General features: G+C 58.1%; 1 long non-coding RNA gene and 1 other non-coding gene across 2 annotated transcripts in view; both read left to right on the top strand.

Moving 5' to 3' along the window:
• Positions 1-10,350: 10,350 nt before the first annotated feature.
• LOC143745592 (uncharacterized) overlaps positions 10,351-13,612 on the top strand; it is a 30,045-nt gene continuing 26,783 nt past the window's right edge. The window contains exon 1 of the long non-coding RNA XR_013206026.1: positions 10,351-11,479. This is a non-coding gene — a long non-coding RNA (uncharacterized LOC143745592). The remainder of the gene's footprint in view (positions 11,480-13,612) is intronic.
• LOC143745622 (18S ribosomal RNA) overlaps positions 13,429-13,612 on the top strand; it is a 1,863-nt gene continuing 1,679 nt past the window's right edge. Inside the window, exon 1 of the ribosomal RNA XR_013206044.1 lies at positions 13,429-13,612. This exon is cut by the window's right edge and continues 1,679 nt beyond it. This is a non-coding gene — a ribosomal RNA (18S ribosomal RNA).

The following is a 13,612-nucleotide window of genomic DNA, read 5'->3' as shown; positions in this document are numbered from 1 at the left end:
ATTCGCGTTTTTCGCTTTTGCGGCGCTGTATCTCGGGCCCCCGGGGGCCCCCGGAGCTGCGGGTGGTCTCGTTGGAAAGCTCTCGTCCCGCTCTAAACACGATAAAAATTTGGCGTCGATCGGACGCGGCTTCGCCGAGTTACGGCCGTTTAAAGCCGTTTGCAGTGGGTTACCATCCTGCAAACTGCATGCGCTCGTCGGCGGCCCGCCCGCGGGCCGAGCTCGGTGCTTCATACCCGGCTTAAAGCGCCCAGCCCCGCGGTTCTGGAGGAACTGCCGGAGCAAAGGGTGTCCTGCAACGGGCCATTTGGGTTATGGGGAGAAGGGGAGTGTGTGTGTGTGTGTGTGCGCGCGCGCGCGCTTGCCCCCCTTTCTCCCTGGGAGCGTGGCTTGGCCCTGGGGGCTCGTCTCTCCACGGAGGTCTCTCGCCCGCCCCGGGTGGCTCGATCCCGGGGCACGGCTCGGTCCTCCTCGGTGGGGTTGGCTGAGCTCCAGAGCCGAGCTCGCTCCAAAACCTAAGTGCCAAACGTTGGCGGTGACCGGAAGACCCAGGCGCTCGGTCCTTCCCGACCAGCCCCGAAGAGGTCGGTCCGTCCTGGGCCAGACGCAGGTTCGCCCGCCGCCCCGGGTGCCTCGTCTGGAGCCGAGACGGTCCTAAAACTGACCACAGGGGTTGTATGGCGAGGGAGTGTGGTGGAGGCACACACACACACACACACACACACACACACACACACACACACACACACACACACACACACACACACACACACACACCACCACCACCCTCGGAGGGCCTCCAGGAGCAATCCAATCCAAGCCCAGCCAGGAGGCACTCTGGGTGGGATAAAATCTGAATTGTGCCAGTGCCATGGAGCTCTGGAGGGAGAGGGCCTCCAGGAGCAATCCAAGCCCAGCCCAGGTGGCACTCTGGTTGGGTGGGATAAAATCTGAATTTTGCCAGTGCCATGGAGCTCTGGAGGGACAGGGCCTCCAGGAGCAATCCAAGCCCAGCCAGGTGGCACTCTGGTTGGGTGGGATAAAATCTGAATTTTGCCAGTGCCATGGAGCTCTGGAGGGAGAGGGCCTCCAGGAGCAATCCAAGCCCAGCCCAGGTGGCACTCTGGTTGGGTGGGATAAAATCTGAATTTTGCCAGTGCCATGGAGCTCTGGAGGGACAGGGCCTCCAGGAGCAATCCAAGCCCAGCCAGGAGGCACTCTGGTTGGGTGGGATAAAATCTGAATTTTGCCAGTGCCATGGAGCTCTGGAGGGAGAGGGCCTCCAGGAGCAATCCAAGCCCAGCCCAGGTGGCACTCTGGTTGGGTGGGATAAAATCTGAATTTTGCCAGTGCCATGGAGCTCTGGAGGGACAGGGCCTCCAGGAGCAATCCAAGCCCAGCCAGGTGGCACTCTGGTTGGGTGGGATAAAATCTGAATTTTGCCAGTGCCATGGAGCTCTGGAGGGAGAGGGCCTCCAGGAGCAATCCAAGCCCAGCCCAGGTGGCACTCTGGTTGGGTGGGATAAAATCTGAATTTTGCCAGTGCCATGGAGCTCTGGAGGGACAGGGCCTCCAGGAGCAATCCAAGCCCAGCCCAGGTGGCACTCTGGTTGGGTGGGATAAAATCTGAATTTTGCCAGTGCCATGGAGCTCTGGAGGGAGAGGGCCTCCAGGAGCAATCCAAGCCCAGCCCAGGTGGCACTCTGGTTGGGTGGGATAAAATCTGAATTTTGCCAGTGCCATGGAGCTCTGGAGGGAGAGGGCCTCCAGGAGCAATCCAAGCCCAGCCCAGGTGGCACTCTGGTTGGGTGGGATAAAATCTGAATTTTGCCAGTGCCATGGAGCTCTGGAGGGAGAGGGCCTCCAGGAGCAATCCAAGCCCAGCCCAGGTGGCACTCTGGTTGGGTGGGATAAAATCTGAATTTTGCCAGTGCCATGGAGCCCTGGAGGGAGAGGGCCTCCGGGAGCATTCCAAGCCCAACCAGGTGGCACTCTGGGGACGGGGGGGTGGATGAAATCTGAATTTTGCCAGTGCCATGGAGCCCTGGAGGGACAGGGCCTCCAGGAGCAATCCAAGCCCAGCCAGGTGGCACTCTGGTTGGGTGGGATAAAATCTGAATTTTGCCAGTGCCATGGAGCCCTGGAGGGAGAGGGCCTCCGGGAGCATTCCAAGCCCAACCAGGTGGCACTCTGGGGACGGGGGGGTGGATGAAATCTGAATTTTGCCAGTGCCATGGAGCTCTGGAGGGACAGGGCCTCCAGGAGCAATCCAAGCCCAGCCAGGTGGCACTCTGGTTGGGTGGGATAAAATCTGAATTTTGCCAGTGCCATGGAGCCCTGGAGGGAGAGGGCCTCCGGGAGCATTCCAAGCCCAACCAGGTGGCACTCTGGGGACGGGGGGGTGGATGAAATCTGAATTTTGCCAGTGCCATGGAGCCCTGGAGGGAGAGGGCCTCCGGGAGCAATCCAAGCCCAGCCAGGTGGCACCCTGGCTGGGGAGGGAGGTTGAAAATGACCGAGTTGGATCACTGGGAGTCCTGAGCACCAGGGCCCCTTCAAGGCAGAGAGCAAAGCCAGCGAGACTGCACTCTGGCTGGGGAGTAACTGGAAAAAACATGAAACATCCAGGAAGAGACGGGCTGATTTTCTAAAAATCTGAATCCCAGGTGAGGTGCAGCTCTCCTGGGCACGAATAAAAGCTCAAATGCCAGGCTTTAAACATGACAGAGTCCACGATGTTGCTGTGGTCTCAAAGCTCCAGGACCTTCAGGGCAGTGGACCAAGCCGTAGAGGTTGCACTCTGGCTGGGTGAGCGAGTTCAATCTCCGCCACGGTGGAGCTCTTAAAAACATGAAACCTCCAGGAAAAGACGGTCTGATTTTCCTCTAAAGTCCATCCCAGGGTGGGTGCATCTCTCCTGGGCACGAATAAAGCCCAAAGCCCATGGAGAAAATGACCCTGAAGCCAAGCTCTTGAAAATGACAAAGTCCAAAAAAGTTGAGGTGCGTTCAGAGCTCCGTGCTCTACGACCTCATTGGCCGTCCCAGGGAGGGTGCACCGTCCTGGGCAAGAGTCAGATTCTCCCGCCCTCCCTGGAGCTCCGTGTGGAGCAAAGACGGTCCTAAAACGTCCCTTCGGGCTTCTGTAGAGGAGACAAACACTTTTGAATGACAAAGTCCACGATGTTGCTGTGGTCTCAAAGCTCCAGGGCCTTCAAGGCAGTGGACCAAAACGGAGAGGTTGCACTCTGGCTGGGTGAGCGAGTTCAATCTCCGCCACGGTGGAGCTCTTAAAAACATGAAACCTCCAGGAAAAGACGGTCTGATTTTCCTCTAATGTCCATCCCAGGGTGGGTGCATCTCTCCTGGGCACGAATAAAGCTCAAACGCCCACGGTGGAATGCCGAGCTTTAAAAATGACAGAGTCCACGATGTTGCTGTGGTCTGAAAGCTCCAGGGCCTTCAAGGCAGTGGACCAAGCCGGAGAGGTTGCACTCCGGCTGGGTGAGCGAGTTCAATCTCCGTCACGGCGGAGCTCTTAAAACCATGAAACCTCCAGGAAAAGACGGGCTGATTTTCCTCTAATGTCCATCCCAGGGTGGGTGCATCTCTCCTGGGCACGAATAAAGCTCAAACGCCCACGGTGGAATGCCGAGCTTTAAAAATGACAGAGTCCACGATGTTGCTGTGGACTGAAAGCTCCAGGGCCTTCAAGGCAGTGGACCAAGCCGGAGAGGTTGCACTCTGGCTGGGTGAGCGAGTTCAATCTCCGCCAAGGTGGAGCTCTTAAAACCATGAAACCTCCAGGAAAAGACGGGCTAATTTTCCTCTAATGTCCATCCCAGGGTGGGTGCATCTCTCCTGGACACGAATAAAGCCCAAAGCCCATGGAGAAAATGACCCTGAAACCAAGCTCTTGAAAATGACAAAGTCCAAAAAAGTTGCGGTGCGTTCAGAGCTCCATGCTCTACGACCTCACTGGGAAGCCCAGGGAGGGTGGACCGTCCTGGGCCAGAGTCATATTCGCCCGCCCTCCCTGGAGCTCATATTGGAGCAAAGACGGTCCTAAAACGGCCCTTCGGGCTTCTGTGGAGGAGACAAGCTCTTACAAATGACAGAGTCCACGATGTTGCTGTGGTCTCAAAGCTCCAGGGCCTTCAAGGCAGTGGACCAAGCCGGAGAGGTTGCACTCTGGCTGGGTGAGCGAGTTCAATCTCCGCCACGGCGGAGCTCTTAAAACCATGAAACCTCCAGGAAAAGACGGGCTGATTTTCCTCTAATGTCCATCCCAGGGTGGGTGCATCTCTCCTGGACACGAATAAAGCCCAAAGCCCATGGAGAAAATGACCCTGAAGCCAAGCTCTCGAAAATGACAAAGTCCAAAAAGTTGCGGTGCGTTCAGAGCTCCATGCTCTAAGACCTCATTGGCCGACCCAGGGAGGGTGCACCGTCCTGGGCAAGAGTCAGATTCGCCCGCCCTCCCTGGAGCTCCGTGTGGAGCAAAGACGGTCTTAAAACGACCCTTCGGGCTTCTGTAGAGGAGACAAGCTCTTACAAATGACAGAGTCCACGATGTTGCTGTGGTCTGAAAGCTCCAGGGCCTTCAAGGCAGTGGACCAAGCCGGAGAGGTTGCACTCTGGCTGGGTGAGCGAGTTCAATCTCCGCCAAGGTGGAGCTCTTAAAACCATGAAACCTCCAGGAAAAGACGGGCTGATTTTCCTCTAATGTCCATCCCAGGGTGGGTGCATCTCTCCTGGACACGAATAAAGCCCAAAGCCCATGGAGAAAATGACCCTGAAGCCAAGCTCTCGAAAATGACAAAGTCCAAAAAGTTGCGGTGCGTTCAGAGCTCCATGCTCTAAGACCTCATTGGCCGACCCAGGGAGGGTGCACCGTCCTGGGCAAGAGTCAGATTCGCCCGCCCTCCCTGGAGCTCCGTGTGGAGCAAAGACGGTCTTAAAACGTCCCTTCGGGCTTCTGTAGAGGAGACAAGCTCTTACAAATGACAGAGTCCACGATGTTGCTGTGGTCTGAAAGCTCCAGGGCCTTCAAGGCAGTGGACCAAGCCGGAGAGGTTGCACTCTGGCTGGGTGAGCGAGTTCAATCTCCGCCAAGGTGGAGCTCTTAAAACCATGAAACCTCCAGGAAAAGACGGGCTAATTTTCCTCTAATGTCCATCCCAGGGTGGGTGCATCTCTCCTGGACACGAATAAAGCCCAAAGCCCATGGAGAAAATGACCCTGAAGCCAAGCTCTCGAAAATGACAAAGTCCAAAAAGTTGCGGTGCGTTCAGAGCTCCATGCTCTAAGACCTCATTGGCCGACCCAGGGAGGGTGCACCGTCCTGGGCAAGAGTCAGATTTGCCCGCCCTCCCTGGAGCTCCGTGTGGAGCAAAGACGGTCTTAAAACGACCCTTCGGGCTTCTGTAGAGGAGACAAGCTCTTACAAATGACAGAGTCCACGATGTTGCTGTGGTCTGAAAGCTCCAGGGCCTTCAAGGCAGTGGACCAAGCCGGAGAGGTTGCACTCTGGCTGGGTGAGCGAGTTCAATCTCCGCCAAGGTGGAGCTCTTAAAACCATGAAACCTCCAGGAAAAGACGGGCTGATTTTCCTCTAATGTCCATCCCAGGGTGGGTGCATCTCTCCTGGACACGAATAAAGCCCAAAGCCCATGGAGAAAATGACCCTGAAGCCAAGCTCTCGAAAATGACAAAGTCCAAAAAGTTGCGGTGCGTTCAGAGCTCCATGCTCTAAGACCTCATTGGCCGACCCAGGGAGGGTGCACCGTCCTGGGCAAGAGTCAGATTCGCCCGCCCTCCCTGGAGCTCCGTGTGGAGCAAAGACGGTCTTAAAACGACCCTTCGGGCTTCTGTAGAGGAGACAAGCTCTTACAAATGACAGAGTCCACGATGTTGCTGTGGTCTGAAAGCTCCAGGGCCTTCAAGGCAGTGGACCAAGCCGGAGAGGTTGCACTCTGGCTGGGTGAGCGAGTTCAATCTCCGCCAAGGTGGAGCTCTTAAAACCATGAAACCTCCAGGAAAAGACGGGCTGATTTTCCTCTAATGTCCATCCCAGGGTGGGTGCATCTCTCCTGGACACGAATAAAGCCCAAAGCCCATGGAGAAAATGACCCTGAAGCCAAGCTCTCGAAAATGACAAAGTCCAAAAAGTTGCGGTGCGTTCAGAGCTCCATGCTCTAAGACCTCATTGGCCGACCCAGGGAGGGTGCACCGTCCTGGGCAAGAGTCAGATTCGCCCGCCCTCCCTGGAGCTCCGTGTGGAGCAAAGACGGTCCTAAAACGTCCCTTCGGGCTTCTGTAGAGGAGACAAGCTCTTACAAATGACAGAGTCCACGATGTTGCTGTGGTCTGAAAGCTCCAGGGCCTTCAAGGCAGTGGACCAAGCCGGAGAGGTTGCACTCTGGCTGGGTGAGCGAGTTCAATCTCCGCCAAGGTGGAGCTCTTAAAACCATGAAACCTCCAGGAAAAGACGGTCTGATTTTCCTCTAATGTCCATCCCAGGGTGGGTGCACCTCTCCTGGGCACGAATAAAGCCCAAAGCCCATGGAGAAAATGACCCTGAAACCAAGCTCTCGAAAATGACAAAGTCCAAAAATGTTGCGGCTCTTTCAGAGCTCCATGCTCTCGGACCTCACTGGGAAGCCCAGGGAGGGTGGACCGTCCTGGGCAAGAGTCAGATTCGCCCGCCCTCCCTGGAGCTCCGTATGGAGCAAAGACGGTCTTAAAACGTCCCTTTGGGCTTCTGTAGAGGAGACAAGCTCTTTCAAATGACAGAGTCCACGATGTTGCTGTGGTCTGACAGCTCCAGGGCCTTCAAGGCAGTGGACCAAGCCGGAGAGGTTGCACTCTGGCTGGGTGAGCGAGTTCAATCTCCGCCAAGGTGGAGCTCTTAAAACCATGAAACCTCCAGGAAAAGACGGGCTGATTTTCCTCTAATGTCCATCCCAGGGTGGGTGCATCTCTCCTGGACACGAATAAAGCCCAAAGCCCATGGAGAAAATGACCCTGAAGCCAAGCTCTCGAAAATGACAAAGTCCAAAAAGTTGCGGTGCGTTCAGAGCTCCATGCTCTAAGACCTCATTGGCCGACCCAGGGAGGGTGCACCGTCCTGGGCAAGAGTCAGATTCGCCCGCCCTCCCTGGAGCTCCGTGTGGAGCAAAGACGGTCTTAAAACGTCCCTTCGGGCTTCTGTAGAGGAGACAAGCTCTTACAAATGACAGAGTCCACGATGTTGCTGTGGTCTGAAAGCTCCAGGGCCTTCAAGGCAGTGGACCAAGCCGGAGAGGTTGCACTCTGGCTGGGTGAGCGAGTTCAATCTCCGCCAAGGTGGAGCTCTTAAAACCATGAAACCTCCAGGAAAAGACGGGCTGATTTTCCTCTAATGTCCATCCCAGGGTGGGTGCATCTCTCCTGGACACGAATAAAGCCCAAAGCCCATGGAGAAAATGACCCTGAAGCCAAGCTCTCGAAAATGACAAAGTCCAAAAAGTTGCGGTGCGTTCAGAGCTCCATGCTCTAAGACCTCATTGGCCGACCCAGGGAGGGTGCACCGTCCTGGGCAAGAGTCAGATTCGCCCGCCCTCCCTGGAGCTCCGTGTGGAGCAAAGACGGTCTTAAAACGTCCCTTCGGGCTTCTGTAGAGGAGACAAGCTCTTGCAAATGACAAAGTCCTAAAAGTTGCGTTGGTCTCAAAGCTCCAGGGCCTTCAAGGCAGTGGACCAAGCCGGAGAGGTTGCACTCTGGCTGGGTGAGCGAGTTCAATCTCCGCCACGGTGGAGCTCTTAAATACATGAAACCTCCAGGAAAAGTCGGGCCCGTTCTTCTGAAAAAGTCCTTCCCAGGCAAAGCGCACCTCTCCTGGGCACGAATAAAGCCCAAAGCCCATGGAGAAAATGACCCTGAAACCAAGCTCTTGAAAATGACAAAGTCCAAAAAAGTTGCGGTGCGTTCAGAGCTCCATGCTCTCGGACCTCACTGGGAAGCCCAGGGAGGGTGGACCGTCCTGGGCCAGAGTCATATTCGCCCGCCCTCCCTGGAGCTCATATTGGAGCAAAGACGGTCCTAAAACGGCCCTTCGGGCTTCTGTGGAGGAGACAAGCTCTTACAAATGACAGAGTCCACGATGTTGCTGTGGTCTCAAAGCTCCAGGGCCTTCAAGGCAGTGGACCAAGCCGGAGAGGTTGCACTCTGGCTGGGTGAGCGAGTTCAATCTCCGCCACGGCGGAGCTCTTAAAAACATGAAACCTCCAGGAAAAGACGGGCCCGTTCTTCTGAAAAAGTCCATCCCAGGCAAAGCGCACCTCTCCCGGGCACGAATAAAGCCCAAAGCCCGTGGAGAAAATGACCCTGAAGCCAAGCTCTTGAAAATGACAAAGTCCAAAAAAGTTGCGGTGCGTTCAGAGCTCCATGCTCTACGACCCTCATTGGCCGTCCCAGGGAGGGTGCACCGTCCTGGGCAAGAGTCAGATTCCCCCGCCCTCCCTGGAGCTCTGTGTGGAGCAAAGACGGTCCTAAAACGTCCCTTCAGGCTTTTGTAGAGGAGGTGGAGAAGCCTTCCTGGGCACGAAGCAAGCTCAAACGCCCATGGCGGGCTTGACTCTGGAGTCAAATTCGAAAAAAATTGACCGAGTCCAAAAAGTTGCTGTGGGTTCAAAGCTCCATGCTCTACGACCTCCCTGGCTAGCCCAGGGAGGGTGCACCGTCCTGGGCCAGAGTCAGATTCGCCCGCCACCCGCTGGAGCTCCATCTGGAGAAAAGACGGTCCTGAAACGGACCTTCGGGGCTTTATCGGGGAAGGGAAGTAGAGCGGTGGAGGGCACGCACAACCCATGAACAGACCGTCGTGAGCCCCGCTCGGAGTCTCTCTGCGTGGGTATAAAAATACAGATTACACAGTGCGCTCGGTGGAGCTCTGGAAGTCCTGGTGGGAGACGGCCCCCAGGGGAAAAAAAAGCCCGGCCGGGGTGTGCTCTGGCTGGGGAGAGAAAGAATTCAATCTCCACCGCGGGGGTGGATCACCGCATGTACGAAACATCCAGGAAAATGACGGCTGCTGGTTTACTTCTCTAAGTGCTTCCCAGGAAGGGTGCAGCCTTCCTGGGCACGAATCGAATCCAAAGCCCCCATGGCGGGCATGACTCTGGAGTCAAAAGGTTGCTGTGGGTTCAGAGCTTCCATGGTATCAGACCTTTCTGGCCATCCCAGGGAGGGTGCGCCGTCCTGGTTCAGATTCAGATTCGCCCCAACCCCTGGAGCTCCTTCTGGAGAAAAGATGGTCCTGAAACGGACCTTGGGGTCTTTATCGGGGAGGGGAAGTAGTGCGGTGGAGGGCACACAGAACCCATTAACAGACCTCCGTGAGCCCCCCGCTCAGAGTCTCTCTGCTTGGGTATAAAAATCCAGATTACACAGTGCGCACGGTGGAGCTCTGGAAGTCCTGGTGGGACCCCCAGGGAAAAAAATAAAAGCCCGCCCGGGGTACGCTCTGACTGGGGAGAGAAATAATAATTCAATCTCCACCGCGGCGGTGGATCTCTGCATGTACGAAACCTCCAGGAAAATGACGGCTGCTGGTTTTCTTCTCTAACTGCATCCCAGGAAGGGTGCAGACTTCCTGGGCACGAATCAAGCTCAAAGTCCCCTTGGCGGGCCTGACTCTGGAGTCAAATTTGAAAAATTGACAAGAGTCCAAAATGTTGCCGTGTGATCAGAGCTCCACGATCTCAGAACCTCCCTGGCCATCCCAGGGAGGGTGCGCCGTCCTGGGTCAGATTCAGTTTCGCTCCACACCCCTGGAGCTCCTTCTGGAGAAAAGACGGTCCTAAAACGGACCTTGGGGTCTTTATCGGGGAGGGGAAGTAGTGCGGTGGAGGGCACACAGAACCCATTAACAGACCACCGTGAGCCCCCCGCTCAGAGTCTCTCTGCTTGGGTATAAAATCCAGATTACACAGTGCGCGCGGTGGAGCTCTGGAAGTCCTGGTGGGAGAGGGCCCCCAGGAAAAAAAAAAAAGCCCGGTCATGTTGCGCTGGGGAGAGAAAGAATTCAATCACCACCGCGGCGGTGGATCTCTGCATGTACGAAACCTCCAGGAAAATGACGGCTGCTGGTTTTCTTATCTAACTGCATCCCAGGAAGGGTGCAGACTTCCTGGGCACTAATCAAGCGCAAAGTCCCCTTGGCGGGCCTGACTCTGGAGTCAAATTTGAAAAAGTGAGAACCGTGGTGGTCAGACCGGGTTGGGAAACGATCTGACCCAGCCCAGATAAAGTGCACTCTGTGCGGGCGAGACTTCCAGGAAACGCGCGGGTCTGGTTTGGACACCCAGACTCTCCTCGGACAAGGTAACGGAAGACGGGCGCCTCCGGGTTGCCTGGGGCCCGGAGGGGTGCACCCTCTCCTTCGGGCCGTCGCTGTCAGGGTTGCCTGGTCGATTGGAACTTTGGACGCGCCTGGGGACGGCCCCTGCCCGGTCGCGAGACCGCTATGGGCAGCTTGCTCCTCCCCGCTTTGCGCGTCGACTCGAGACGCGGCCTCCCTCCGGGGAAAGCAGGCCGCGTCGACCTCGGGAGACTCAGATGGCCCGTCTGAAAACGGATGTCCGCAGCGGTGGCGTCGGGAGCGTCGTCAGGCTTTGACGGTTGGCGGGGTTTCGTTGGGGGCCCCCCATCACGGCACAGAGCCTGACTTCGCCCCGCGCCTCCCACCCGCTTTGAAAAGCACCCTTCCCCGTTACGGCCTCGATCCAGAGGCCTACCACCCCCCGCCCTCACGGCGGACGGTTCCTCACGCGCCCTATGAGCGGCCGTGCCGCCTCGAGCCCAGGCCCGAGCGGAGCGAGACCCGTGTGTAGGAAACCCGCGCGTCGCAGGTTCGTCCGTCCCGGGGCTCCTCGGTTGATCCCGGGGTAAAACAAAAACCATATGCTTGTCGAACCGTCGGTCTGGGTAAACGGCAAAACGACTCCAGGGGCTTGAGACACCCCTGGAGCGACGGAGGAAGGTGCACCTCCGAAAGAAAAATGAAATTACGGACAGTGTCCGATCGAATGAGGTCCACGGAACAGAGAACCGTGGTGGTCAGACCGGGTGGGGAAGCGGTCTGGCTCAGCCCAGATAAAATGCACTCTGTGCGGGCGAGACTTCCAGTAAACGCGGGGGCTGGTTTGGACACCCAGACTCACCGCCGGTGCCCTGGGCGTGCATCCAGTGTGTGAAGGTGCACCGTCCTGGGCGAGCAGAGGGTGAAAGACACACAACACTCCTCGTAAGAAAATGGACAGTGTCCAAGATCTTGCATGCAAACGAGAGCCCTGTGCTCGCAGACCCGACCGTGGCCTGCTCAAAGTCAGATCCGTACGCTTGATGGCGCTCCTGCTGGAGCAAAGACGGTCCGAACACGGACGCTAGGGGTGTTGTAGAGGAGGTGGGGGACCGTCGCCACACTCTTCTCGGACAAGGTTAACGGAAGACGGGCGCCTCCGGGTTGCCTGGGGCCCGGAGGGGCGCACCCTCTCCTTCGGGCCGTCACTGTCAGGGTTGCCTGGTCGATTGGAACTTTGGACGCGCCTGGGGACGGCCCCTGCCCGGTCGCGAGACCGCTTTGGGCAGCTTGCTCCTCCCCGCTCTGCGCGTCGACGCTAGACGCGGCCTCCCTCCGGGGAAAGCAGGCCGTGTCGACTCTCGGGAGACTCAGATGGCCCGTCTGAAACGAATGTCCGCGACGGCGGCGGCGGACGCGGGCGCGTGGAATTCGGAATCGGACGGTCGGGGTGGCCGACACCCCCCGGTCCAGTCTTCGAGCCCGACCTTCGCCCCGCTCCTCCCCGCCCGAAAAGCACCTTTCCCGGTTACGGCCTTGATCCAGAGGCCTCCCACCCTGGCCCCGCCTGACGGACGGTTCCTCACGCGCCCTATGAGCGGCCGTGCCGCCTCGAGCCCCAGGGCCGAGCGGAGCGAGACCCGTGTGTAGGAAACCCGCGCGTGGTGGTTCGCCGTCCGGGGTCGATCCCGAGGTAAAAAAAAAAAAAGAACCATACGCTTGTCGGTCTGGGTAAAGGGCGAAACGACTCCGGGGGCTTGACTCACCCCTGGAGCGACGGAGGAAGGTGCACCTCCGAAAACTTTTTGAAAACGGACACCGTCCGTTGCAGACGAACGAGATTCCCACAACGACCAACCTCCCTGGAAGACTCCCAGGGAGAGTGCCTCGGGTTCGGGCACGGTCAAATCCGTCCGCGTGACGGAGCTCCCTTCGGAGCGACGTCGGTCCTAAAACGGACCTTGGGGGTTTTGTCGAGGAGGGCGACAAACGCTCCCGCTCGGACAAGGTGACGGAGGGCGGGCGCCCACGGAGGAAAGGGCGAAGGAAAAAAAACGGACAGAGTCCAAAACGGTGCGGTCCACCCAGATTCCCACGTACGCGAGACTCTCCGGCTGGCAACCGGGGAGAGTGCCTAGGTGTCGGGCACGTACGAATCCGTCGGCGGTGACGGAGCTCCGGTCGGAGCAAAGACGGTCCTAAAACGGCCCTTCGGGGTTTTGTCGAGGAGGGGACAAGCGCCCTGCTCGGACAAGGTGAGAGAAGGCGGGCGGCCCGCGGAAGGAGGCAGGCAGGCGATCCTCCTAAAGAAACGGACAGAGTCCGAAACGGTGCGGTTCACCCGGGTCACCACGTACACGAGTCTCCCCGGCTGGCGACCGGGGAGAGTGCCTCTGTCTCGGGCACGTGAGAATCCGTCCCCGGCGACGGAGCTCCTGTCGGAGCAAAGACGGTCCTAAAACGGCCCTTCGGGGTTTTGTCGAGGAGGGGACAACGGCCCCGCTCGGACAAGGTATCGGAGAAAAGGCAACGGACGAGAAAAAAACGGGCGCCTCCGGGTTGCCCGGGGTCCGGAGGAGCGCTCCCCCTCCTCCGGGCCGTCACTTTCGGGGTAGCCTGGTCGATTGGAACTTTGGACGCGCCTGGGGACGGCCCCTGCCCGGTCGCGAGACCGCTTTGGGCAGCTTGCTCCTCCCCGCTCTGCGCGTCGACGCTAGACGCGGCCTCCCTCCGGGGAAAGCAGGCCGCGTCGACCTCGGGAGACTCAGATGGCCCGTCTGAAACGAATGTCCGCGACGGCGGCGGCGGACGCGGGCGCGTGGGTTCCGGAATCGGACGGTCGGGGTGGCCGACACCCCCCGGTCCAGTCTTCGAGACCGACCTACGCCTCGCTCCTCCCCGCCCGAAAAGCACCCTTCCCGGTTACGGCCTCGACCCAGCGGCCACAAACCCCCCACCTCTGCCGAGGAGGAGGGTTCCGCACGCGCCCTATGAGCGGCCGCGCCGTCCTCGGGCCCCAGGCCACGAGGCGGAGCGAGACCCGTGTGTAGGAAGCCAGCGTGTCGCGGTTCTCCTTCCAAGGCGGCTTACCTGGTTGATCCTGCCAGTAGCATATGCTTGTCTCAAAGATTAAGCCATGCAGGTCTAAGTGCACACGGTCGGTACAGTGAAACTGCGAATGGCTCATTAAATCAGTTATGGTTCCTTTGATCGCTCCACCCGCTACTTGGATAACTGTGGCAATTCCAGAGCTAATACATGCAAACGAGCG

This window comes from Siphateles boraxobius, unplaced genomic scaffold (genome assembly GCF_051911475.1).
Source record: "Siphateles boraxobius isolate OS27281-9 unplaced genomic scaffold, OSU_SipBor_1 207, whole genome shotgun sequence".
Taxonomy (NCBI): Eukaryota; Metazoa; Chordata; class Actinopteri; order Cypriniformes; family Leuciscidae; genus Siphateles; species Siphateles boraxobius.
This window is presented reverse-complemented; position numbering and strand designations above follow the sequence as displayed.